Source organism: Schistocerca serialis, chromosome 1 (genome assembly GCF_023864345.2).
Source record: "Schistocerca serialis cubense isolate TAMUIC-IGC-003099 chromosome 1, iqSchSeri2.2, whole genome shotgun sequence".
Lineage (NCBI taxonomy): Eukaryota > Metazoa > Arthropoda > Insecta > Orthoptera > Acrididae > Schistocerca > Schistocerca serialis.
The window spans coordinates 12,512,195-12,540,053 of NC_064638.1; the positions used below are offsets into that span (position 1 = coordinate 12,512,195).

Below are 27,859 nucleotides of genomic sequence, written 5' to 3' on the forward strand. Positions count from 1 at the left end.
TGAGGCAGAGAGGTGGTTTTTGCAGCAACCCATTTCCAAGGCAGTTTTGTACTGCATTTAACAACTGTACACTAAGCAAACTGATAAATTCTCCTAATGTGGCATACAGTAATTGTGAAGGAATTGACTGGGATCAGGCAATACTGGACATGAAATCTGCTGAAACATTAAAGGTCTCACAGTTGTTATGCAGTAGTGATACAAGTTTTTCAACAAAGCTACCAAATGTGGAAGTTCCAGCAGACCTTGGAGAACAAAACAGTATGAGATATGGGTTTGGTTACATGTTGAAGAAACTTTTTTCTTTACATAATTGTGTCAAGTGCAACAGCCAGGACTTAGATGCAAATGACAAATTTTATTGCCATTTCAAAAGTTACGAAGACAATTTTGAAGCTTGGTTATTTGCAGTGAAAATATTTGTTTATTTTTGAGGGATTGTGAAAATCAGATGGCTTCAGTTTTTGATGAACATTCTCACAAGAAAAACTGTGGTGAATTATATGTAAACTTGTTGATGGCTGTCCCAAGTTTTCCCCCTGGATGTTGTGAAGAAACTAAGCTGCTGTTAATCAAGATATTTGTTAAAGTGAGTCTCGTTTACCGGCTCAAATATTGGAATCAAGACTTAGTTTCTAACAACAAGAAAGCAAATAAGAAACTGAAGAAGTTGGCTCATTTGGGCTGCTGATTTCTTTGGTATGTATTTCGTTCACTTCTGTTGTTAGTCATTTAATTTTCCTTGCTTCTTTCGTGTGATGACATTATTTTGTCAGCACCTTGTGCACTGACTGATTGATTGAAAATTATTCAAATATTTGGTTTTTCTTGAAATGTAGTGTAATCAGCTCATTATAATGTTTTTAGCATATTTCTCCCACTATTTTGCAGTTGCTTGTCCCACTTAGAATAATATAAAGATGAAGGTCGTATTTGTGGCAACAGGCGAAAATGACAAACGCAGTAGGCCTACAGAACGATAAACGAGCTGACGGTCGTTTTTGCATGTAGAGGTACATGTCTGTGCTTCCTACATGTGAATCTGTGTGTTTATATTCTTTTGATATCAACGTGGTAAGCTGCAATTCTGTCAAATGTCACAAGTGTTTCTTCTCGAATGTGTTGTAGCTTGCCACTCTATTCATGATTTTTGTCATTACTTGCGCTTTTTTTAGAATCACTTTTAGAAACATATACGCCTTCTGGTACCACATAAACCCTTGGAGCCAAGAAAATAACTCAAATAATTCGGAAATCAAGTAGGCAATGGATGCAAACAAACATTATGCTTACGACGCGTCTGACGTTCACCTTACCTGCCACTTGGAGCGCTAGTGTCGCTCCATCTGTCAAATGGCAACAATTTTTACAGCAGTGTGTGTCGCGACTGTTATATTAGACTGTGGATACATTTTCTAATAGTAATCAATATGCTTTTACTCTCAAAAACAGAAGTAAATTAACATATAATAAGACAAATTATAATAAATTCTGACAAAATTATAAGAAAACATTTACAATTCGGTATCGACAAATACGGTAAAAAAATAACATCTCCCAGATCCATTACAAGGTCTTGGTAGCATAACTATGACTGTGTAGCTAATATCTAAACACCAGAAAGCACCAAGCTGGTATTCTGAAGGGGGTGTGGAATCTGAGAAACAACCAGTATTCAAGAATATTGCTATCAAAAAGATGTTTTTGGCAGTTAATTTGACAAACTTAACCACGATAGCCTCATGATACTTATTCAAGAAACTGGACTAAGCAATAAATGCTTGTGTGTGAAAAAATAAACGTGTTTGGAGTCCAGTGAACAACATGAGCCATAGGTAGCCTATATGAAGTGTGATGTGATATGGCATCTAGGATATTTTGTTTGTTTCAGTGAAATATTTTGAGTGTGTGTTTTGATCATAATATGAAGTTTATTTTTTGTGGCTGGTAGCTTAGACTGTATTGTTTGCTAGGTGTACTTTAAGTCTAGGCCTACTGGAGATGGTGTTCGACTGGGGGAATGCTTGTGACATACAAGATGTATATATGTGTTCATTTACATTGACAGGCTGATCTGTAGACTAGTGTAAACATACACTCCTGGAAATGGAAAAAGAACACATTGACATCGGTGTGTCAGACCCACCATACTTGCTCCGGACACTGCGAGAGGGCTGTACAAGCAATGATCACACGCACGGCACAGCGGACACATCAGGAACCGCGGTGTTGGCCGTCGAATGGCGCTAGCTGCGCAGCATTTGTGCACCGCCGCCGTCAGTGTCAGCCAGTTTGCCGTGGCATACGGAGCTCCATCGCAGTCTTTAACACTGGTAGCATGCCGCGACAGCGTGGACGTGAACCGTATGTGCAGTTGACGGACTTTGAGCGAGGGCGTATAGTGGGCATGCGGGAGGCCGGGTGGACGTACCGCCGAATTGCTCAACACGTGGGGCGTGAGGTCTCCACAGTACATCGATGTTGTCGCCAGTGGTCGGCGGAAGGTGCATGTGCCCGTCGACCTGGGACCGGACCGCAGCGGCGCACGGATGCACGCCAAGACCGTAGGATCCTACGCAGTGCCGTAGGGTACCGCACCGCCACTTCCCAGCAAATTAGGGACACTGTTGCTCCTGGGGTATCGGCGAGAACCATTCGCAACTGTCTCCATGAAGCTGGGCTACGGTCCCGCACACCGTTAGGCTGTCTTCCGCTCACGCCCCAACATCATGCAGCCCGCCTCCAGTGGTGTCGCGACAGGCGTGAATGGAGGGATGAATGGAGACGTGTCGTCTTCAGCGATGAGAGTCGCTTCTGCCTTGGTGCCAATGATGGTCGTATGCATGTTTGGCGCTGTGCAGGTGAGCGCCACAATCAGGACTGCATACGACCGAGGCACACAGGGCCAACACCCGGCATCATGGTGTGGGGAGCGATCTCCTACACTGGCCGTACACCACTGGTGATCGTCGAGGGGACACTGAATAGTGCACGGTACTTCCAAACTGTCATCGAACCCATCATTCTACCATTCCTAGACCGGCAAGGGAACTTGCTGTTCCAACAGGACAATGCACGTCCGCATGTATCCCGTGCCACCCAACGTGCTCTAGAAGGTGTAAGTCAACTACCCTGGCCAGCAAGATCTCCGGATCTGTCCCCCATGGAGCATGCTTGGGACTGGATGAAGCGTCGTCTCACGCGGTCTGCACGTCCAGCACGAACGCTGGTCCAACTGAGGCGCCAGGTGGAAATGGCATGGCAAGCCGTTCCACAGGACTACATCCAGCATCTCTATGATCGTCTCCATGGGAGAAAGTAGCCTGCATTGCTGCGAAAGGTGGATATACACTGTACTAGTGCCGACATTGTGCATGCTCTGTTGCCTGTGTCTATGTGCTTGTGGTTCTGTCAGTGTGATCATGTGATGTATCTGACCCCAGGAATGTGTCAATCAGTTTCCCCTTCCTGGGACAATGAATTCACGGTGTTCTTATTTCAATTTCCAGGAGTGTATATCTAGGATAGGTTGGGTTGGTAGGTCATTCCATAGGTATATTTTAGTACCTATGTGAGGCTCCATTTTCGAATTGGGGTCTGGTATTTTCAAGTTTTTAATATATTTGAAGGACTAATAGAAAGAACATCCTGGGCCCAAAACTACCTTTTCTCACAGAGATCCTGTTAGTCTCTAGCATTTTATTTCGCTAACATTTTCGTGTTATTAGTTAGGTGAGCAGTTGATCAGTTCTGTGTCTTATATCTCCACCACGTTAAGGGTGTTGTCGTTCATAAGCTTGGTATCACATTTTTAACTAATCCTGTTTTTGGCATTTCAAAGATTGATTTGGACACAACAGTTCATAACCAGTTCTTTGTCTTGCCTTTCTCCAACCAGTCAGTTGTAGAGAGGTCTGTGGTTTAACATGAACCCTAAAAACAGTGCAGTTTTTATATTAACAGATTGTTTCCAGAGGTTAAAGAGTGATAAATGACAGAAGAAAGGGGTTGTGACATTTTGAAAACTTAAAGTAAGTGCAATTTTAGTGTATGCCTTCTTGGTCACTGTCCACGTTCTCAGACTAACATGTAAAAATCGTTTTATATACTGTGATATCATGTCTTAGAGTTCAAGTTTGTTGTCTAGATAACAATAGGGGGAACAATCTTACATGTGAGGTGACATCAGTGCAAGAATCCAAATATTAAACAATGAAGTTATTAAGGAATTGTTTTATAAAGAAACAGTATGGCTGGTCACTACTGATAGTCAAGGAAGCAAGATCCCAGGAGGCCCTACTGCTGATTAACACTTTTAAAAGTGAAACACTAATCTTATTTTTCAGAACTATTCATTCTTGTCCTCACATCCTGTCTGTCTGCGTGAGGTAGGAACTAAGTTAAGGGGCCATTGGAAGTGTTCTATTCCACCTGTCTCCTTTGACCCATGACATAATGGTGTTGTGTGTGTGTTTTTGAATTGGTTTGTGTTTGTTGAGTTTAACATGTGATATTGGGTTCGTTATCACTATGGTAACATGGGTTTATTTGAGTCTGGGTAGCCAGTGCTGCAATGTGGATTTGGAAATCTTCATTTTTCAGTGATGGTTTTTTATGTGTGTGGCATTTTGTTAGGTTTGATTAGTTTTGTGTGTGTGTGTGTGTGTGTGTGTGTGTACTGGTAGCGGCGGTCAACCTAGGTGATTTTGTTGCATGCTTTTGTTGGTAATAAACTTTTATTTTGGTTTTAATCTGTAGTAATTCTGATGTTCTGTCTGTTTTACATTTATCGTACTTTGGTTGGTTTTAATTGATCTGGTGTATGTACAGGATTTTGCGTTTTCGAGTTGTTGAAGGTTTTGGTTTTTGTGGTGTTATTTGAGTTATGTTGGTGTGTGAAGTTTACATTGTTTTCATTATTATTATTATTGCTGGTAGGTATTGAGAGCTGCATTTGAGCTACATAGGTTAAGGGAAATGTCTGATTCCACTCTTCGGGTTGTAGCTATTGGTTCCTTGGTATCTGGGCTTCCTTTCAGCTGTATTGGTTCCTTGCTATCTGGGCTTCCTTTCAGCTGTATAGGTCGAGGGAAACATCTGATTCTGCTTTTCGTGGCACTTATGCAGTCTAGGGAGTACATGCGCTGATCACGAGAAAAGTACCTATTTTTGAAGGAAACACATATTTCTGAAGATATAAGCATATATATGCGCTGAATACAAAAAATTTTTTTATTTCAAAACTTGAGTGTTACAGTCATATCTGACGCGCTCTTCACCAAAAAAGTACTTATTTTTCATTTGGATGCAAAGAAAAAATCAGTTAACTGTCTCAAAAAATTTTTTTGTATCAAAAATGACATATTGCATATGTATGCACGGAATTTAATTTTTTTTTTCCCTCTCTCTCTCTCTCTCTCTCTCTCTCTCTCTCTCTCTCTTTCTCTCTTTCTCTTTCTCTTCAAGAAAGGTGGAATTAATAACAAAATTGTGGAATGGATTTTCCCCAAAATGTTGACGCCAGAGAAATTCCGCCAGGTAGTTATTCAGCATAGCACAGTGAGTTCTGAAAGGCCTTATAGGATTTTTTTCTTTAGCTTTTTGCCAGACTGACTCCATGTGATTTGTGGTTGCGTTTGTAAAGGGATCGAGAAAATAAAGCGAATGATTAACAGCTAGATTATTGTAGCCCAAGTTACCTATGGTGTTGTAAGTTGCCACAAATCAGAAACTGCTGTGGTTCCAGTAGCAAAACATACTGTTGCAAAATTGGCAGCAAATGGGTAGCATCACGTTGTGGCACAGCAACCATAAAGCTTTGCTTTGTCTCAACGTCATAACCACCAAAGACCCATTGCTCTCGCACCTATGACTTCGATGGTGCTGACGAAGCAGCTCTCGTCTATTTCAACAGTATGGCCAGGGCCGCCCAAAACTATTGGCTCAATTAAGAAATGTTCATGGCAGATATCTCTACAAAATTGGCACCAATCGACCACAGTGTGCTCGCTGCCAATTTTGAGCTCCCACATTAAAAACTTTTGCCTATTGAGTTCGAAAACCCACATGTAAGACAGTTGCAAAATTTTAGAAATGTCTAAATGACTGCCAGCAAAAAATGACATTTTCCTGATTGAACATTTCTTTCTACAGTCCCTGCCAATGGAGCAGCTCCAAATTTCGCCATCTTTCCCTGTAGTTTTCTCCAGCTTCATCTCGTTGTATCCATCACAATACCCATTTTCACACACCATATCGTTCTTCATAAGACCTTGTTGCCTAGCCCATTGTATTGAGCTTTGGGTGTTCTCCATAACATGGTATAAATCTTCCATTACAAAGTCGCTCAAATCTGGAAAATTTCTCGCCATTTTGGCACACGCAGTAATATACGATACTTCAAAATGGACAGCCTCAACAGAAAAATATAGGTTGTTGGGCGCACTGATCAAGATGATAACTGTGAGCAACAGGGACGTATACCATATGCAACAATATGCAAAGCCAACAATAGCTATCATGCTAAGGATGTATGAAATTGTAAGCATTACCTATGGCTAAAAAACTCTGTGAAGAAATATATTAAAATGTCTGCAGCATATTGGCATAGCAACATGAATAACCTGGTGAAAGCAGACAGTTAATTAATCTTTTTTTCCCCCCACCTCCATATGAAAATAAGTACTTTTTTGGCGTTCCATGCATATATATGCTTATATCTTCAGAAATATGTGTTTGCTTCAAAAATAGGAATTTTTCTCATGATCAGCGCATGTACCCCCTAAACTGCGTAAGTGCCATTTTCGTTATTGCAGATGTTGGTTTTTTGGTATTGTGGGCTTGGTTTGAGCTATATAGGTCGAGTGAACTGTATGATTCCTGCTGGCTTTGTGGCTGTAGCATTATGTCGTAGGTTGAGACTTTTTTAGGGGTGATGTTTTGTATTGTTAAAATTAGGTTGTCCTTGCCCTAGACCCCCTATTTCCCGTGGTTGTTCTGTAGTTTCATTTTATCATTGAAGTAAGATTACTTTCACTGTTTCTATTTTCCTGCAGGTTTGTTGGCATGTGTACATGTGACAATATTGTCGACATTTTGTATACTCTGGACGTAGGCGTTTCTGTCATATAGATGACATCATGGGTCAAAGCAGATGTATTAAATCGGATGCTTCCCTAATGCTGAGTTCCGAAGGTTTAATTGGATCTACTGACACTGCCTTTGACAGGTAGCATGCTACTGATGATGTGGTGTGTGTGATATCCATGCACAAAACTTCCACACAAACACATGGGTTGTTTCACAATGCCGTAATTAGTTTCAACCAGTCAGTGGTAGTCTTCAGACGAAAGGCATATGCTGAAGCTGATGGTAGACAGAGATCTGTTTCTGTTGTGTTCAATGTTGTTGAGAACAGAATGGAAACCAGTATGTGCCTTTACCCTAAAGGCGTTAGCTGGCTTGTCAAAATTGGATACAGCGTTGTGAAATGCTTGTGAGATTATGTCAAAAAATATATAAAAGAATTTTAGATCCCTTATCTCTAAAACAGTATGTCATTTTTTTTCCGTATTTATATTGCTTCTGCATTATTTTTAAATGCAAGTTGGGGAGCCTATGATTGTTTCGTTATGAGAATAGATAAAAATGTCGTTGCAGTGTGTGGCTGATTTCGATGAGCTATTTATGTCCAGCATTTTGATGATGTGATAGGTGAAAGCAGACAGTTGGTATTGATAAAAATCAAAATTTCTGTTATGTAAGCTAGGACTAGTTGGCCAGGGAAAAAAGTAACCAGTCGCTCGGTCATTTCAGAAAAAAATTGATATTTGCTGGATGAATTCCCGAATGTTTAATGGGTTTAAAGACATTTTTAAAAAAATTTTATTCTCAACATTTAGAAACAGTGGCTATTTTTTGCTTTTACAGGCATCTGTTTTTATATAAATTATTCAGTACTGAGTTGCCCCAGAAATTTCAAATAAGAATCATTAACTGGACTATAAATTAAAAACCATGATAACCATGCTGAATGTATTCCTTAATATAGGCCCTACTTTTAATGGCTCAAACTTGTTGATTGCAAGCTAAAAAAGCTCATTTTTTAAACTATTTAATTGGATAGATAAAAATTCTACTCATCAAGCAGCGGCAGAACACATACATAAAAAACAGCTGTAATTGGCAAGCTTTTGGAGCCAGTGGCTCCTTCTTCAGGCAGAAGGGTGGAAGGGGAAGTAATCGAGTGAAGGAGGAAGACTGGAGAGGTCTAGGAAAAGGGGTAGATATTGGTTAAGCCACCCAGAACTGCGGGTCAGAGGAGACTTACCGTACGGGATGAGAAGGAAAGACATTACTTACGGTAAGTCTCCTCTGACCCGCTGTTCTGGGTGACTTTCCCGATATCTACCAATTTTCCTAGACCTCTCCAGTTCTCTTCCTTCACCCCTCTTCCGTCTTTTATGTGCGAGTTCTGCTGCCACTTGGTGAGTAGATTTTTTATCTACCCTAATTGTATTTTTCCAAAGTAAGAGTAATTTCTCAGCCTTAATATTTATTGTGCTATTACACTATACAGTATAACTACTTCTTATAGTGAGAAGCTTACACAAAATGTACACTATTTTAAAAAATTGATTTTTTGAATTTTTTCATTCTTTGACCTACAATATCTTTGTAAGGAGAGCAGATAAAAGTCTGAAAATTACACACTTAATGGATCTTCATGATATCAAACTTAAATTGGAAGTAACAAACAGAAAATATTGTGGGGAAGGGTAATCAAAGACTGCAATTTATTGGCAGTACTAAGGAGATTGCCTACACTACGCTTGTCCGTCCTCTTTTAGAATTCTGCTGCGCGGTGTGGGATCCTTGCCACATAGGACTGACAGAGTACATTGAAAAAGTTCAAAGAAGGGCAGCACATTTTGTATTATTGCGAAATATGAGAGAGAGTGTCACAGAAATGATGATGGATTTGGGCTGGACATCATTAAAAGAAAGGCATTTTTTGTTGCAACAGAATCTTCTCATAAAATTCCAATCACCAACTTTCTCCTCTGAATGTGAAAATATTTTGTTGACACTGACCTACATAGGCAGAAACGATCACCACGATAGAATAAGGGAAATCAGAGCTCGAACGGAAAGATGTAGGTGTTCCTTCTTTCTGCGCTCTATACGAGATTGGAATAATAGAGAACTGCGAAGGTGGTCCGATGAACCCTCTGCTAGGCACTTAAATGTGATTTGCAGAGTATCCGTGTAGATGTAGACAAGCCTGTACAAATCTGTGTGTTGTCATCCCCCTTCCACCAACATCTGTTCACTCACACTTAGTTAATAATGAGCCCTTGAAGTGTGCAGTTGAACAATGGAGTCTCAAAATAACGAGAATAGTTTTTCTAAGTGTTGGTTACTAACCTTGAAAACTCAATAGTGTGTCATTTAATTGCCAAAGTCAGGATAAATTTCTGAAGGACAAAAGCAAACCTTGGTAGTTGATGAATGTATAGTTCTTGCTGACTTTTCTGAAAACTATTCCTTTGTTGTTCAAGTGAAATACAAGGGCACCACTGGGTAAACAAACAGGCCACAGTTTGTCCATTTATGTTCTGTTATAAAGATCCAGATAAACTAAAGTTATAGTTTCTGTGTTGCAAATGATTACTTTGAGCACAAAGCTACAGCAGTGCATGCTTTTCACCTGCAGTTAACAAACTACGTAAAACAGCACGACAGTTCCATAAACAAACTGATGAACTATTCTGATGGTGCTGCAAGCCAATATAAAAGCAAACAAATATTAATATCTCCTTTCTCAAAGAAAAAAAGACCGTTGGCTCGGTGCAGAATAGCACTTTCTTGCATCATGCCCTGGGAAGAATAAGTGTGATGGCATAAAGGGTACAACAAAGTGAGCTGCCACAAAAGCTAGTCTGCAACGGACCTATGAGAACCAAATCTGGACACGTCAAGAAATGTTCAAATTCTGTATAAAGAATAGGTAAAAGGGATTACGTATGTTTCATTAAATGTGAGGAAATACGAGAACTCTATGCCAATGTCTTGGAGGAAAGATTCAAAACTTGTCAGAAGATTAAAGGCACCTGATCTTTTCATTGTTTTATACCTTAGTCATACAACTTGCTCAACTGTAAGTTCACATCAACATCCTCTGATAGTGAACGTCATCACTGTGGAAAACTTGTACCACTGACACTTCAAAGTAAGGACATAGTGGCTTGTGTCTATGGCGAACAGTGGTGGATTGCCAAAGTTGGTAACATTGCTCGTCAAAACCAAGATGTGGATGTTACATTTTACCAGCACCAAGAACCCCGTTTAAAAAATTTGAAAAGGATCAATTCGAGAGGCCCGTTAAAAATCATTAAAGGAGTTGTCTTCTCCCCTGGAATTTATGACTGTGACTAGGCAAACATTTAACCCTGTGCCCAACATGAGTGAAGAAATATCTCTGTTGTTCAGTAAACAACATAGTAAAAACAAATAAGTTGAGAATGGGATAATGTAATGAATTGTCTCATTTTTTAAAGAGTTATCCTAGATATTTTTAAATTATGTAATTTATACACTGTTTCCATCAGCCCAGATATTGCAAACAGTAAGAAACGTATTTTTGACTCATATTTGAAATTTTTTTTGTCCATGGAATCTCAAGGTTGAAATTTATACAGAAGTTTGATATCATAAAGGTCTATTAAATGTGTAATTTTCAGATTTATATCTGGTCCATTAACAAAGATTTGCAGACCAAAGAATGAAAAAAATTCAAAACATTTGTTTTTAAAGTGTTTTTAAGTATAAGCTTGTCATAATTGTTTGTCTAAAAAAAAAGGTATCTGTAGTGAGTAGTGTAATACCACAAAATGTATTAAGGCTAAGAAACTACTCTTTGGAAAGATAGTATTAAAAATGGGTTTTTTAAATTTACAACCAACAACTTTGAGACATTAAAAGTGTATTCCCTAATACATAATTTATAGTCCAGCGTCTGCTGAAATAAATACCTCTTATATGAAAGGTCTGGGGCAATCCATTACCGAATAATTTTAAAAACCACAGACGCTTATAAAAGTGGAAGAATGCTTGCAGCCTGAAACAAAAATGGCTGCTCTTTCTAAACAATAACCAATAAATGTTTTTTAAAAATATTTTTGAGTCCACCAAACATGAAGGAATTCACCCAGCGGATTCTTTCTACGAGAATGCAGTTGTCTCTCTTTGTAATTTTATTGCTTTCTCAAGTATGTTTCCCTTTGGATACAATTAATTGATAGTTTTATGGTTTGGATGGTGTACGACCTTCCACAGAATGCTTGTATTTACTCAATAGGCACACGTTTCAAAATCCAAATATTAGATCATTATTTCTCTGAAGGAAACATTTTTTCCAGTATAAATCCTAGAGGCAGAATTGTATTGTTTACATTGTGACTGCAGCACTACTCTTCTCTCACCTGTTGTATATAAATATTTCTGGAATAATTTTAACATCTGTTTAACAGGACACTAATGACAGCAGCAGAGAAGCTTGCCGCTGTTCCTGATGTGGATATCGACCCAGAAGGAACATTTAAGTATGTTCTAATACCTGTCTTTGGTCCAGAGGGTCCTGATGGCAAAGAACCGAGCAAATTAGTGGTCAGTAACTGGTAAACTAATATTTGGTCAACTTTGTGATACATTATTATTTGAGAGACAGTCGTTAGCATCATTTTTCAATTTTCTCAGTTGAATTTTTCTTTTGATGTCGGTGACTTGCAATGGGGAATTGTAGCCTAAGGTTGGTTGTTATCTGCATAACATAGTGTTTCAGTGTTTACTGTTAAATTGGAAGTGAGATGGTGGATGGCGATACAACTGAAAACACACAAAAGATTTTCACTGAAACACTGTTGAACTACAGTTATGGCCCTGTGTGCTATGGTATCTTTGCCAGATAGTGTTGACAGAAGATATGAAAAAGCATTCAAAGAAGAGCAACTTATGTTGTTTTATTGCTAAGAAGGGGGAGTGCGCCATGGACATGCAGGGTGTATACGACCCGGAAGATCCGGGGAAAAACCCGGGAAATTTTTCATTGTTTTTGTTTTCAGTTAAATTTGTAATTTTGATTGGTAAGAACCAATACTCTAACAAAGGATATTACTGTGTCTCAATACTGCAGCAATAAAACATGAACAAGAGAAAAAACGAAAATAAAACTTAAATTTCAAGGGAAATGCACCATATACAGCAACAAAACGGTGCTCACACAAGTGTCCGCCAACAGTAAAATGTGTCAAAGGCTTTAGGAAGACTGTGCAATGCTTTGTAACAGCAAATTGCCTCCGCTGAGCGTGACGTCACAACTGTTTACATTAAATTCATTTTAACAGTTACGAGCTCGATCATGCACATGCACAGTTGAGTAGTACCTTCTCCCGCTTCTGGCTACAGAAATTGTTGGCTGTGTAAGCAGTCGCAGCAAGCAGCTAGATGCTACCGGGAAAAATTTTACTGGAGCGCCCAAGCTGCCAGATTTATAGATGCGCAGGAGGTCCAAATCTAGGGAGGGGGAAAATTCATATTCTTGAGGGGGGGGGGGGGGGGGGAGAAAACCTTGTTTCACAAAGCGACTCGCATCCAGCGCACGTTAGTTTGTTAGTATATCGATTATTCATATTACGTTGAAACTCATCCCTGTCGGTTTTTGAACATTTTTAACACATTCTAGTTGATTTTGAATGAATCGTAAGTTGATTTGTGAATGCGTGCGTAGTGTACATGTTTCCTCTGTCAGTGGAATCTGACAGAGCTGAGCGAAGTAAGGCTGAACGGATGAATGCCAACTGCTGTCTGATTGTGTGGTTGACTGTGTTTGCGAATGATGAGCGTTGTTGTAATTACTAGCGGAATCCATAGATTCAGACTACAGGAGTGGAAATAAACAAATAACAGGTGAGAATGATTACGTATTACCTTCTCGGTGTATACAAGAAAATGAAATTTTGACAAAATATTTTTGGGCAGATCACTATACTAGTAAGGGCGAGTTGTACAGTCCACAGCTAGCAGCTACTTTAAGTTCTGTTCTGGAAGAAGCGCGGAAAATGTGTTGTACGACCATGTAACAACGCCTAACCGGGGAATAATCACGGGATAGCTAAACCGGTGATTCTGGTAGAGTTAATGAAGTTAACTTGCAAATAAGCTTTGGCATTGGCAGGAATAGTTACAGAATTAGCGATAACAAGACTGTTTGTTAGAATGATGAAGGAGAAGAAATGGGGGCATCACACAAATTATGGAACAATATGACGATTCCAAGTTCGTATAAAAAATTCATACTACTACTTTTCGATCTCGTGCTTGAGAAACTGGAGTGTAGGAATGAAGTGTGAAACTATTTCCTAACGTAAAGCTTTTTGCTTGTAGTTGGCCTAATAGGCATTTGATATTGGTACTTTGTGAATTATTTTCTGTCCTTACAAAAAAGACCGTTTGTGCCAAAACAGTCTCATTTATTTTGTGTGTATTACAATTGTTGTAGTATTAGAAAGGCCTATTTTGTTTTATCTAGCAGACAGTGACAAAATAGATGTAATCAGATCGGGAAACAACACCAGTCTTGGGTCCTATTTGTATTAACAGCTTTTTCAGTATTAGACAACGACATTTCAACTTTTCATGTAGCAAAATGTTTGACGAACTTTGATGAGGTAATAGATTCTTTCACAGAAGGAAAGCACTCCATGTAAAGCTGTACCAAGATTAGAGGGTAAAAAATTCTAGGAGCTAAGGATTGAAGAAACATGTATTGTCTTGCTTGTCTCATGTCTTTACTGGGTATATTTAATTTTATGTCACACAAAGCAGCAAGTTGTTAGCTGGTAGGGAACAAAGAGTGCAGATTTTCTGAAGAGTTCTTTTTTTTAAAAAAAGAGGGACAGAATGTCAAACCGGCCAACTGTAAACAGGAGAGGCACCACAGGACATTTTAATTTCCACTGTCCTGAATATGGTTTGATGGCATCCATTACAAAATATACACATTTCAATTCCACAGAGCGAAGTACAGTGACGTGTGATAGAAGAATGCTGTGTGAGGAGACGAGACACTGCACTTTGGCACACTTATGACATGTCTTACATTTCCTCGAACACACATGTTGCATGCATCAGACCCTTCAGAAAGACGTACACTACAAAATGAACTTATTTTTGGAAATTATATATATATATATATATATATATATATATATATATATATATATATATATATATATATATATATATATATAAAAATAATGGAAGGAAACATTCCACGTGGGAAAAATTATATATAAAAACAAAGGTGAGGTGACTTACCGAACAAAAGCGCTGGCAGGTCGATAGACACACAAACAAACACAAACACACACACAAAATTCAAGCTTTCGTAACAAACTGTTGCCTCATCAGGAAAGAGGAAAGGAGAGGGGAAGACGAAAGGAAGTGGGTTTTAAGGGAGAGGGTAAGGAGTCATTCCAATCCCAGGAGCGGAAAGACTTACCTTAGGGGGAAAAAAGGACAGGTATACACTCGCACACACGCACATATCCATCCACACATACAGACACAAGCAGACATATTTAAAGACAAAGAGTTTGGGCAGAGATGTCAGTCGAGGCAGAAGTGTAGAGGCAAAGAAGTTGTTGAAAGACAGGTGAGGTATGAGTGGCGGCAACTTGAAATTAGCGGAGATTGAGGCCTGGCGGATGACGAGAAGAGAGGATATACTGAAGGGCAAGTTCCCATCTCCGGAGTTCGGATAGGTTGGTGTTGGTGGGAAGTATCCAGATAACCCGGACGGTGTAACACTGTGCCAAGATGTGCTGGCTGTGCACCAAGGCATGTTTAGCCACAGGGTGATCCTCATTACCAACAAACACTGTCTGCCTGTGTCCATTCATGCGAATGGACAGTTTGTTGCTGGTCATTCCCACATAGAATGCATCACAGTGTAGGCAGGTCAGTTGGTAAATCACGTGGGTGCTTTCACACGTGGCTCTGCCTCTGATCGTGTACACCTTCCGGGTTACAGGACTGGAGTAGGTGGTGGTGGGAGGGTGCATGGGACAGGTTTTGCATCGGGGGCGGTTACAAGGATAGGAGCCAGAGGGTAGGGAAGGTGGTTTGGGGATTTCATAGGGAGGAACTAACAGGTTACGAAGGTTAGGTGGACGGCGGAAAGACACTCTTGGCGGAGTGGGGAGGATTTCATGAAGGATGGATCTCATTTCAGGGCAGGATTTGAGGAAGTCGTATCCCTGCTGGAGAGCCACATTCAGAGTCTGGTCCAGTCCCGGAAAGTATCCTGTCACAAGTGGGGCACTTTTGTGGTTCTTCTGTGGGGGATTCTGGGTTTGAGGGGACGAGGAAGTGGCTCTGGTTATTTGCTTCTGTACCAGGTCGGGAGGGTAGTTGCGGGATGCGAAAGCTGTTTTCAGGTTGTTGGTGTAATGATTCAGGGATTCCGGACTGGAGCAGATTCGTTTGCCACGAAGACCTAGGCTGTAGGGAAGGGACCGTTTGATGTGGAATGGGTGGCAGCTGTCATAATGGAGGTACTGTTGCTTGTTGGTGGGTTTGATGTGGACGGACGTGTGAAGTTGGCCATTGGACAGGTGGAGGTCAACGTCAAGGAAAGTGGCATGGGATTTGGAGTAGGACCAGGTGAAACTGATGGAACCAAAGGAGTTGAGGTTGGAGAGGAAGTTCTGGAGTTCTTCTTCACTGTGAGTCCAGATCATGAAGATGTCATCAATAAATCTGTACCAAACTTTGGGTTGGCAGACTTGGGTAACCAAGAAGGCTTCCTCTAAGCGACCCATGAATAGGTTGGCGTACGAGGGGGCCATCCTGGTGCCCATGGCTGTTCCCTTTAATTGTTGGTATGTCTGGCCCTCAAAAGTGAAGAAGTTGTGGGTCAGGATGAAGCTGGCTAAGGTGATGAGGAAAGAGGTTTTAGGTAGGGTGGCAGGTGATCGGCGTGAAAGGAAATGCTCCATCGCAGCGAGGCCCTGGACGTGCGGAATATTTGTGTATAAGGACGTGGCATCAATGGTTACAAGGATGGTTTCCGGGGGTAACAGATTGGGTAAGGATTCCAGGCGTTCAAGGAAGTGGTTGGTGTCCTTGATGATATATATATATATATATATATATAAAAAAACAAAGATGATGTGACTTACCAAATGAAAGTGCTGGCAGGTCGACAGACACACAAACATACACACATAATTCAAGCTTTCGCAACAAACTGTTGCCTCATCAGGAAAGAGGGAAGGAGAGGGAAAGACGAAAGGATGTGGGTTTTAAGGGAGAGGGTAAGGAGTCATTCCATTCCCGGGAGCGGAAAGACTTACCTTAGGGGGAAAAAAGGACGGGTATACAGTCGTACACACACACACACACACATATCCATCAACACATATACAGACACAAGCAGACATATTACACGTTTTTTAGAAATTTTCCCGAATTTCTCCGCCCTTTAACGTGTTTTAGCGGCAACACAACCACCTAACCTTTATGCACATTGCTGTCTCAACTTAACCTACACTTTTTCGCCTTTTTTTCATACCAGATCTCCAGTTGCTTTCTAGTTCACCTTTCTCTCTCCCCATATATTTTTATCTTTCATTTTCATTTCAACCTCATGTTACACTTTCCACCTTCTAATACCATGTCACCCTCACAACACCCCCACAAAAAAATGGTCTTTAAATATGACTCCTTGTGTCTGTATATGTGTGGATGGATATGTGTGTGTGCGCGAGTGTATACCCGTCCTTTTTTCCCCCTGAGGTAAGTCTTTCCGCTCCCGGGATTGGAATGACTCCTTACCCTCTCCCTTAAAACCCACATCCTTTCGTCTTTCCCTCTCCTTCCCTCTTTCCTGATGAGGCAACAGTTTGTTGCGAAAGCTTGACTTTTGTGTGTTTGTTTGTGTGTCTGTCGACCTGCCAGCATTTTCATTTGGTAAGTCACATCATATATATATATATATATATATATATATATATATATATATATATATATATATATATATATATATATATATATATATATATATATATATATATATATATTTTTTTTTTTAAACGTCCTATCTCAAACGCTCGAGGGGATGGCGGGGTATTGCCCCGGTTCGGAAATATTAGAGATCCGGGACTGATGCGCAGAACAGTCTGAATTACAGTTGGGAAGTGGGTAGTCTCCACGTGACCCATTTTTACATTTAGTGTTTTTGCTGTTTCCTCTTCATTTACTGCTCCCACGTCAAATGAAGACAAAACAGATTTCTGTGGCTGGGAGCTATCAAGTGAATTAAAATACATTCACATAATTATGGAAGGCTAAACTGTGTTATTAGTTGCAGATTTTATTTTATTTCCATCTTTCTGACAGTCAAGCGTTAATTGCCTTTTAGAACAATGAAGTTATTTTTGTTGGTTTGCCAAAGAAATTTTCTTTCATTAATCTTTTCCACTAATGCAGACAATATATTTGAGACAAAGTGTTTAATTCCACACACTGTGTTTGCTGCATTTCAAGTGCACATTTTCAACTTCTAGCACATTTGGCATTACGCCATAATAAAGAACCAAACATGATACAGGACAGTACTGGTACTCCAAGAAAATTTACATCCAAAAAACCACATAGAAAAGCTTAATAACAGGTCGTGGGATTCTGGACATACAAATTTGCACTTTAAATGTGAACATTTTAGTATGGGTCATGAAATTCCGATTCTCTTGGAGTATCCTCTGATGTCTTGTTTCTTACATAATGTAATATCTTTTATTGTTTCACACGTACGAACATGCGGGCTCCCTACGACATCGTAGCTGCGCTTGCGCAGTGATGCCTGTCATCTGGCGCTCTCTGGCAACTGCAGAAACGAACCTATTTCTAACAGGTCATGGGAAAATATTTCGAATGGTGGGTTGAAAATCGTTACCATCAAAGTACCATTCTAGCAGTTACACCAGAACTATGTGAGGTAATGTACGATGAATTTCTTAAATCACAAAGTGTTTGACTCTCATTTAAAAATCAACTCTTTGATGATGAGCTATTTAGGTGAATTTTGAGCCTGGAAGATCAGACATTTATGTCATTATTAAAAATTTTACTGGCACCTTTGTGTGATACATCTTAAATTGTAATACGCGCATAAAAGACCAACATTTTATGTGAAAGCTTAGCTTCTCTTGCAGCGTATTAATCTGATAGTCCAATATTATATGTGAAGGCTTTACGTTTCGTTTAGCAACACTATTTACATTAATTTGAACCATTAACTTTTTCTGTTTGTGTGTTCGCGCTACTTAACAGTGATGTTGCTGTTGGTTGACTACATCACGTGTCCTAAGCTCTGAATACCTGCTGTGATCGGCTGGCGAAATCGCATGAAATGAGCTATGACTAACTTACAAAAGTGCATCCCAATCTCAATTTCAATGCTTTGGAAAGTAACATGCGGTGTTTGGTGGAATTCGAGTTCATACTTTCCTAATACAAAAATATGCAGCATACATGTTGCTGCACATCAAAGATCTTTCCAAAATGCGTGGTTTTTTTTTTTTTTTTTTTCTAAAGCGCCAGGAAATTCTACGCCCGTGTATAAAACCATAATCAAAGGACTTATAAGTTATACTGTTCCAAGAGAAAATATACCGTCAGTTAACAGGGAAAAAGTATGTTTTCACTTGGGAGAAAGTGTATTTTTGACTGAGAAATCCGGGAATTTTTTTTCCTTGTCCGCGTATACCCTGACATGATATACAAGTTGGGGTGACAGTCATTAAAACAAAGGTGTTTTTTTGTTATGATGAGATGTTTTCAGGAAATTTCTTCTGAATGGCAAAATATTTTGTTGGCACCCACCTACATGGGAGAAATTATTATCGTGATAAAGTAAGAGAAATCAGAGCTCCCACAGAAAGATTTAAATGATATTTTTCCCCAGTGCTGTTGAAGAGTGGAATGTTACAGAAATAGTCTGAAGGCTTTTCGATGAATCCTCTGCCGAACACTTAAGGATACAGGATACTTATAAATGGTGGAAAAATCAAAATTTTTTAAATGACTTTATTAAATTCTATAGTCTTTCCTGATTACATTGATATATACACTGTAGGGTTTGAAATGAAAAAAGACCTATACATACCAAATTTTAAAGTTACGGTCATGTACGAGGTGCGACAATAAAGTAATGAGACTGATTTTCTTTGCGAGGTGTGGCACCCCTGCAGGCTTGCGTAGGCACAATATCTGTGACCTTGGTCTATAAGCCGCTTCTAGTCCAAGCGGCATGTTGAAGCAACTGCTCAGTCATGAGTTGTGCTGTAATAAGTTAACACGTGTTAGTGTCTCTCATCACAGAAATGGAACTGCATAATATTGCGCAACAGTATGCCATTTCTTTTTGCGTTAAATTGAGTGAAAACGCGACGACAACTTACGGTAAGCTTAAGAAGGCTTTTGGAGAGGAGGTTATGTGAAAAGCTCAAGTTTTTGATTGGCATAAAATGTTTAGTGAAGGCAGAACAAATGTTGAAGATGAAGACTGCAGTGGACGACTGTCAACCTCACGGATGGATGTCAACTTGGCCAGGGTGCATGAACTCGTAAAATCTGATTGAAGGTTATCCATGAAAATGATTGCAGGAGAACTACACATCAATCGAGGAACGGTTCGTCTAATAATAACATTGCTGATAATTGGATTCTGCATCACGATAATGCACCATCCCATACTGCTCTGTCAGTACAGTAATTTTTTACCTCAAAACAAGTTTCAGTACTACCAGAGCCACCTTATTCACCAAATATTGCTCCGTGCAACTTTTTTCTCTGTCAAAGAGTCAAAATGACGGTCAAGAACACCATTTTCAAACAACACAAGATGTCCCAAAAGCTGTGACGAAGGTCTTGGAGGATATTACAGAAGATGAGTTCCAGAAATGTTACCATCAATGACAGAAGTGCTAAAAAAAGTGTGTACAATCAGAAGGGAACTTTGAAGGAGACAACATGAAAATTGACTAAAACTGTAAGCAACATTTTTTTTCACATCAGTGTCATTACTTTACATTCGCACCTTGTATACTGCCATGCCCCCTTTATTTCTGTTACAGAAACCAGTATTATTTTGAAAAGAACTGTGCACTTTCTTTCTGTTTCCAGCGATTATATGTATGATACATTGTATATGTTGGTAACAGTGCAGGTTTCTAGTGTCTGTAAATGATTATCTTTGCAAGTATTTACTTTTGTGTTCTGAAGCAGTTTGTTCACATGTTAATAAACGTTTGTTTTCCCAAGTGCTACATATATTTGTGAAAATACATATTTTTTAGTGTGCCACACATCAAGAAATTCAATAAAAGGAAATTCTGTGGTAACCAGTTGACAAACAAAGCAAGCCACACTGTTGAAAGTAACCTACGTGTCAGTTCTTCAGTGAAGAAATTCGCACATGGCACACCTCCTGGTGATTCAAATTTTTGTGTTAAAAATTACACTGTTTGTAGTGGATTTGTTGTTGTTGGTGTGGGTATCTTATCTTCTTTGATAAAGGAAGTGGAAAAATGTAAACAATGTGATGGTGTAGGCTGTCTGGAAATAACTGAACAACAAAGTAGCAGGAAGGGTTTAGTGTCAAAATTAGTTGGTCTGTGTAGATCCTGCAATAAATCTACCTCGAAAATGACGTCGAACATTGTGCATAATTCATATGATGTGAATTTGAAGTTAGTGTACGCAATGCGTGCAATAGGAAAAGGAAAAAAAGGCTGCACAAACGTTTTGTCATGTGATTGACCTCCCTCCTCCCAGTAGGTTCAGCAAGTACATAAGAATACTTTTAGGTGCCTTGACGGTTGTGTCTAAAGCATCTGTGAAATGTGCAGTAGAAAAAACTGTTAATATTAGTGAAACGCTGTTGCACTTGATGGGACATGGCAACATCGAGGACATCGTTCCTTGAATGGTGTTTTAAGTGCTACTTCTGTGGAGAATGGAAAAGTTTTTGATGTTGAGTGCTTATCTAATTATTGCCACACCTGCCATAGTAACACTGAAGGACATATTGAACATCAGTGTTATAATAATTATGATGGTTACAGTAGAGGTATGGAGTGTGATGGAGTTCTAAAATTATTTCAGAGGTCAGTGCCCGTTTATAACATTAGATATACAAAGTACCTAGGTGATGGGGAATCTAAAGCTTTCAATAAAATTAACGAGTTCAATGTTTATGGTGATAGCTTCGTAACAAAACTGGAGTGTTGTGGACATGTGCAAAAGAGGATGGGTGCTAGATTGAGGAAGCTAAGAAGAGAAATGAAAGGAAAATTGCTATCTGATGGAAAATCTCTGTCTGGCTGAGACAGATTGACAGAAACTGAAATAGACCTCCTTCAGAGGTATTAAGGACTGGCCATTAGACAAACTGCACCTCTGAATGATGATACAGCAATGAGGAAAGCTGTATGGGCCACCTACTTTCATAAGTTGTCCACAGATGACCACACTGTTCATGGACTTTGCACTAAAGGAGCAGATTATTAGGTGTGGTTACCAAAAAGCAAAAGAAAGTGGTCAAATATACTATCAAAATATCGTAAGCATTATCTTCTTGAGCCTGTTGTGAATGAAATAAAACCAATTTTTAGAGACCTGAGTGGACCCTGTTTTGCTTAGTACCACATTTACTCAAATCTAAGACGCACCTGAAAAATGAGACTCGAAATCCAGGAAAAAAAATTTTCCCGAATCTAAGCCGCACCTGAAATTTGAGACTTGAAATTCAAGGGGAGAAAAAAGTTTTAGGCCGCACCTCCAAATCGAAACAAAGTTGGTCCATTGTAATATGAGACACAATTTAGGTCAAATGAATGACGATACAGCTACAGTAGTTTGGTTCGAGTCGTAAGCTCAGTAGTTAAGCTTTACCAGGTAGCCATTACTATGCGTCAGGCGCTCCGTCCGTATTATACGGGTAACCTTCCTCTTTCGCGTACTTCATTAGCAAAACAATAGCAAGAGACTGCTATTTGCTGTTACCTACACTCCTGCTTTCTTTGAGAATGATCAACAAGAACCAAATAATAGACAGCGTATGATAGAAGATATTCTGAACGGGAGTTTAGCGAAATATTTTCTCCGTTTGAAAATCTTTGCAGGCACCTCTTTAGTACATTACATTCTGCACTGAAATTAGTCATCTTAGATTTAAAAATCTAGTCAATTGCCGTGCTTCATTTCTGACTGTATCACTATTTGGCATAAGAATAATACGAATATAAACATGGGATGATACCTATATTTTTCCGCGTTTGCTGTTGTCTCACTCTAGTTTCGTAGTTTATTAGGCAGACAGGATTTAAATGAGTTAGCAGCAAACATGAAAGAATACATGGCAAAATGTTTATATTCTAATTATTCTTATGTGAAAAGAATACTGCATGCTATTCACAATTCATAAAAGTTCCTATAAGGAACCATCTCTTCTCACAGTTAGGAAAAAATTCAGAACGTAGAGTTGGCCATATTGACAAACATCCCAAACAGTCTTGCCAGTCGGATTTTCGTAGTGCATTGAAATGCTGCTACATTCAAAGGTGCACAATACGGAATTTGTATTTACTTCGTTGGATAATGTATGAAAATGCAGTGGTCGAAACTCGAGGCGGAGGAAAAACTTGTCTGCCACCCCTTTTTCTTTTTCTTTTTTTTTAATACAATTATGCAGAGCGTTTGGCGCCAGTGTTTATCTTTGTGCCTGCAAAGCATGCCTGTGTAGCGCTACATATATTCGACAGCAGAAGTTAGTTGTGGCGGCACCTACCAACATTTTCCAGAACTTCCGCTTACTTTGCACTCAATTCTAAGCCGCAGGCGGTTTTTTGGATTACAAAAACTGGAAAAGAAGTGCGACTCAGATTCGAGTAAATACGGTAAATGTCTTCATGGGGGCACTCAGAATACAAATGAAAGTTTCAACCATTCCATACGGGAAAGATTACTCAAGAATGTTTTTGTAGGACTAAATACATTAATAGTTGGTGTACTAGATGGTGTGCTATGTTTCAATGATGGAGTGATAGGAAGGTAGGAAGTCCTGAGAAATTTAGGCATAAAATGTGGCTCTAATATGAAAGATCAATTTCTTTTGTGTGACAGACAACGGGTGCATGAAGCTGAGAGATTCGCTCTTCAAGTTACCAAAGAAGCAAGAAGTGCTAAAAGGAATGCCAAGAGGAAGCTTGAAGATGAAGAAAGGCTGCAGGATGTAGACTATGCTTCAGGAATGTTCTGAGGCACAGTTTAATTGGACTCATATGTTCATTCGCAATTTCCCGCTAGTTGTTTTCTTCAGAATTCAGGTACAAATATTTCCTAAAGTTTATAAAGCATTGCTCTCATTTTTTCTGTAACTTTCGGTAGTCCATACTTATGTAGTAGACCTAAGCTTTATTGCAGAATCAGCTAAATCATAGAAAAAATAACATTTTTATTAGGAAAAAATTATAAATATTAAATGTAAGATGTGATACTTTTTTATCCTTGTAATATACATAATAGGTGGAATTAAATAGGTCTAGTACCTCAGCCATGTCATGCATGTCTGGTAAAAATTTGGTCTCCTTCAAATGTATAACATTGAATTAAATGGTACCTCAGTTTGAGGAAGAATTTCCTTGTTACTTTTTTTAAATAACTCTAAGCAGGTTCAAAAATATTCAAAATACTTCTAATTTGTTTAGAAAGTGTGATCTATTACCTGATATCAACAAAAAAATCTTAAAACATATACGTTATAAACAGTGCCTGAAAGAAATAGGTGTTGATTTTTACATAATATTGAGCTGGAAAAATGCCGTGTATCCTTAAGTGTGAACTGCCAGATAGCTGTGTAGATTTACACGAGAAATATCGTCTGGTTTGCACTGATGATGTAATGATGTGAGGGGGCTGAATGCATTTTTTTTTTTCCAAATTTAATGTGCCATTATCAACAGAATGATTGCATGCAGATCATTATATTGGCGTGTGAGGTTTTGGGATTGACATTTATTTTTTTATCGCGTATCTTGAGACTTTGAGCCAAAGCTCATGGGATGAGGTGGTACCTAGTTTACAGAAAGCTGAATATATAATTTATAAACAAAAAATTACAGAATTAATAAAATATGAAATTAAGAGAAATTAGGATAAATTACATGTTGCATAGAGAAGTTCTCATGTATTGTGAGGGTCTCCTGTGTGGAATTCTAGCATACCATAAGGTAACCTTTGTGTGTGGATTTGAATACTTAGGCGTATCACTCTTTTTTTCTGCCCTGCTGGGAAATTTGGAAAACAAACCCTGGAGAAATCTTGTTTTTTGTCTCAGTAGATGACACAGTTTGTTTACTGGGATTTCCTGCATCGTCGCTGGCTGGGTGCAGCTTAATACATGCACCGCTTCCCTACTCCCTCATTCTTACTGCTTCTCCACTTCCTACCACTCCCCTCAGCTTGCAGTCAGTGCTGCCACCACTTCTTGCCACTAGCCTAGTAGCTGCCGATGGGTGGCGTGAGGGGTGGTTTGTTTTGATATGATTCTTGGAGATTGTTGACCCAGTGGCTGGAGACAACGGTCATATGTGCACGAGTTGTGTCTGAGTGATTGTGTGAATATGTGTGTGTGTGTGTTATTTTCCAAGAAAGGCTATGGCCAAAAATTTAGTTGTGAGAGTGTGATTGTCTTTTCTACGTGTCTGTCCATGGTTCAGCGATCATCTTTACGTTGAGTTGCTACCTATCTTCATTAGCATTAATTCTCAGAGTATTTGCACAAATTGATGGATTTATCACCACCATCTCATTTCGTCAACATAATGTCAGTGACTTGTGTAAAGCTGGCCACATGAATGGACTTCCATGATGGGCCAAAACCACAGGTCATTTCTGTGGGTCTCTCTAACGGATTGGGTCTGCCGATTTGAAGCCCATCGTTTCCCAATAATGTGCAAGCCCTGCCCATCGTATCTAGTCTCGCCGATCTGTTCCCAGGCCGGCTCTGTTTGTGTGTGGTATAATGCAGTGGGTTTTCGTGATTTATCCGAGGACTCAGGACTGTGGTGCTCCTCGGCAGGCCAGAGGCCACGGGCGATGGAGTTCAGGAATTGTGACTTTCTCACTGCAAGTACAGTGTGCGGTACATTGTTTTATAAACATTTTATTTATTGTAGTACATTTTGGGGCTTAGAAAATAATTTATACAGGATGTACATATCTTTTTTTTTTTTTTTTTTTTACAAACATTCAGTACGCGAATCATGAGTGACCCGGCAGACATCAATACAATAATCGAATTCGTGCCATACCTGTCCCAGCATGGCATCGTCGATTGTGATATTTGTTTCTCGTATTCTCTCCCAGAGCTCCGCTACATCACGTGGTAGAGACCATACATACACCGGATCTTAAATGTGTCCCCACAGAAAAAAAGTCACACGGAGTGAGGTCTGGTGATCAGGGAGGCCATTTCATGAAACAGCTGTTCCCTTCTGTAGCACGGCCAGTTCATCGATGCGGCAGCTCCATATTCAGGTACCCGCAAACTTCACGATGAAAATGGGGGGGTGCCCCATCCTGCTGAAAGATGAACGGAGAGCCCAATTGCATCTGAAGCATCAGCCATTACTGCAACAAATCCGAGTAGGAATATCCAGTGACAGTTCTCTTGGCGAAGTAGAATGGCCCGTACAGTTTTCGACACAACAAAGCACAAAAAACATTTACATTTAGCGAATCACACCCAAATTCAATGCATTCGTGTGGATGCTTTGCACCCCAGATTCGACAATTATGCCTGTACACTTTCCCATTAGTGTGAAAAGTGGCTTCATTGCTAAAACTTAAGCGATCAAAAATTCCATCCCCGTCGTTATTCAATTGTTGCAACTGTGAACAAAACTCAAAACACTTGTCTTTGTCGTTGTTATTGACCTTCTACCCTACCTCCAATCTGAATGGTTTCATAGACAACTTCTGTCGCATGACTTGCCACAGTCAGTGGAGCCATTTCGAGTTCATGGGATGCACGACGCACCAATTTCTTTGGACTCCTTATGAATGTCTCTCATATGCAATCCAAATTCACTTCACTCACACTGGGATGTCTGCTTCTCTGTGCTGGGCACAAGCAACCCGTCATAATAAATTTGTTGTGCCTTCCTTATTGGTGGTTTCTTACCATACTTTGTTCTAAACATCCATTGAACAGCTGTAGCAAACACTTTGTTTGTCGAACTCCAACACGCAGAAAGCTCGCTCCGCACCTGAACTTGCAATGTTTATGACTGGTGTTATCAGCAAATCACCAAAGTATGCTGCGGTGGTATACATGAAAAAGAACTTTCAGGGTTTCCTTCAAAAAGACATATGTGTGATATCTGTGCTATGTTTGGTTCTTGTGCAATAAATAATTGAAAGTGTTCCCAGATGTAATGTACACCCTGTATATTAGAAAGTATGAGCGATAGGAAGAACAACTTGTGGCAGTCACAGGCGGTTTGTATGCTATGTACCTGTATATTTTGGCCTGCCTTATATACTACTTTCAATAGGCCTACTTTTTTCTGAGGTTATTTCTGAAATCAGTGTAGGTATTTTAAATCTGTCTTGCGACTCCAAGGAAATGCGTATTTGTGTCACCAAATATGTTTAGTTTTATTGAAATAAAATAACATCAGTGCTCTTCATGGAATATTATATACCATTGTCTTTCTTTCTCCATCTAAAAACTGTTCATTACAAAAGATGCTGACATTAGTACTTAAGATTTTTGCTCATGAGGGGAAGAAATACAGAAGTCCTTACATTTTTTTTGTGAACTTATGTCTTTACTTGCCCTTGAGACCTCGAAATTTGTCAGGGAAAAATGCTAAAACTTGCTGGAAATCAGGGAACGTCACTTGGGGAAACTTGCGGCAACCCTGAATGTTCACAAGCTGGCACTGCAGACCTTGCTGACTGCATTTTTCAGGGATGAGAATATTCTTGCCAAGTGCACAGAATTGCCCCAAACTATAACACCATATGAGATAACAGAGCAAAAGTAAACAAGCTTTTGTGTTTGTGTCCAAGACATAGTGTATAGTGAAGACAGAAGTGTTCATTTTCTGCTTAAGGTGTTGAACATGATACTTCTGAGAGAGCTTTTCATCTATCTTCAGTCTTAAGAATTTAAAATGTCTGTTCGACCAGCTCAGGACAAGACTATTTCTATTTTACAAGAGTTCAGTTGTTGGCAGTGAAGTATTTATCCGTTCTCCAAAAGCCGTGTGCTGATGTTGCCGACTACCTTGTCAGCTAGATGATTCACGTTATGTTCAGTGTTTTCCGAGAGAACACATGTCCGAATATACAAAAGCTTTCGTTTGCATTTGCAGTAGGTATGGAAAAAAAAAAAAAAAAGAAACAAACAGAAGCCCCTGTTTGGGTTTCCTATAGATAGTGGATATAACAACAGCTCCTTTAAGTTATGTTTTCAGATTATTTTTGATCCCACAATTTCCACTCACGTTGCTACTTTTGTGTTTTCTTCTTGCTTAGTACTCTTGATACATTTAGTTGAAAGTTTGACTATGGTTCCTGCTACTAGGTGCGAGGATACAAGTGAGTTGGCTTCCATTCGGACGTCTACGATGAGACAATGGACAGGGTGAAAGGCCTCGGCGTTGATACCGAGTGCACTGGTGGTGGTAGAATACAGCACGACCCCAGTGCCGACGTCATCAAAGCG

The 27,859-nt window shown here is 39.5% G+C and overlaps 1 long non-coding RNA gene across 1 annotated transcript; it reads left to right on the forward strand.

Moving 5' to 3' along the window:
- Nucleotides 1-339: 339 nt before the first annotated feature.
- Nucleotides 340-27,837, forward strand: LOC126460386 (uncharacterized). Its single transcript, XR_007585937.1, has 4 exons — nt 340-699; nt 11,532-11,667; nt 23,248-23,450; nt 27,719-27,837. It is a non-coding gene; the product is annotated as an uncharacterized LOC126460386 (long non-coding RNA).
- The last annotated feature ends 22 nt before the right edge of the window (nt 27,838-27,859 follow it).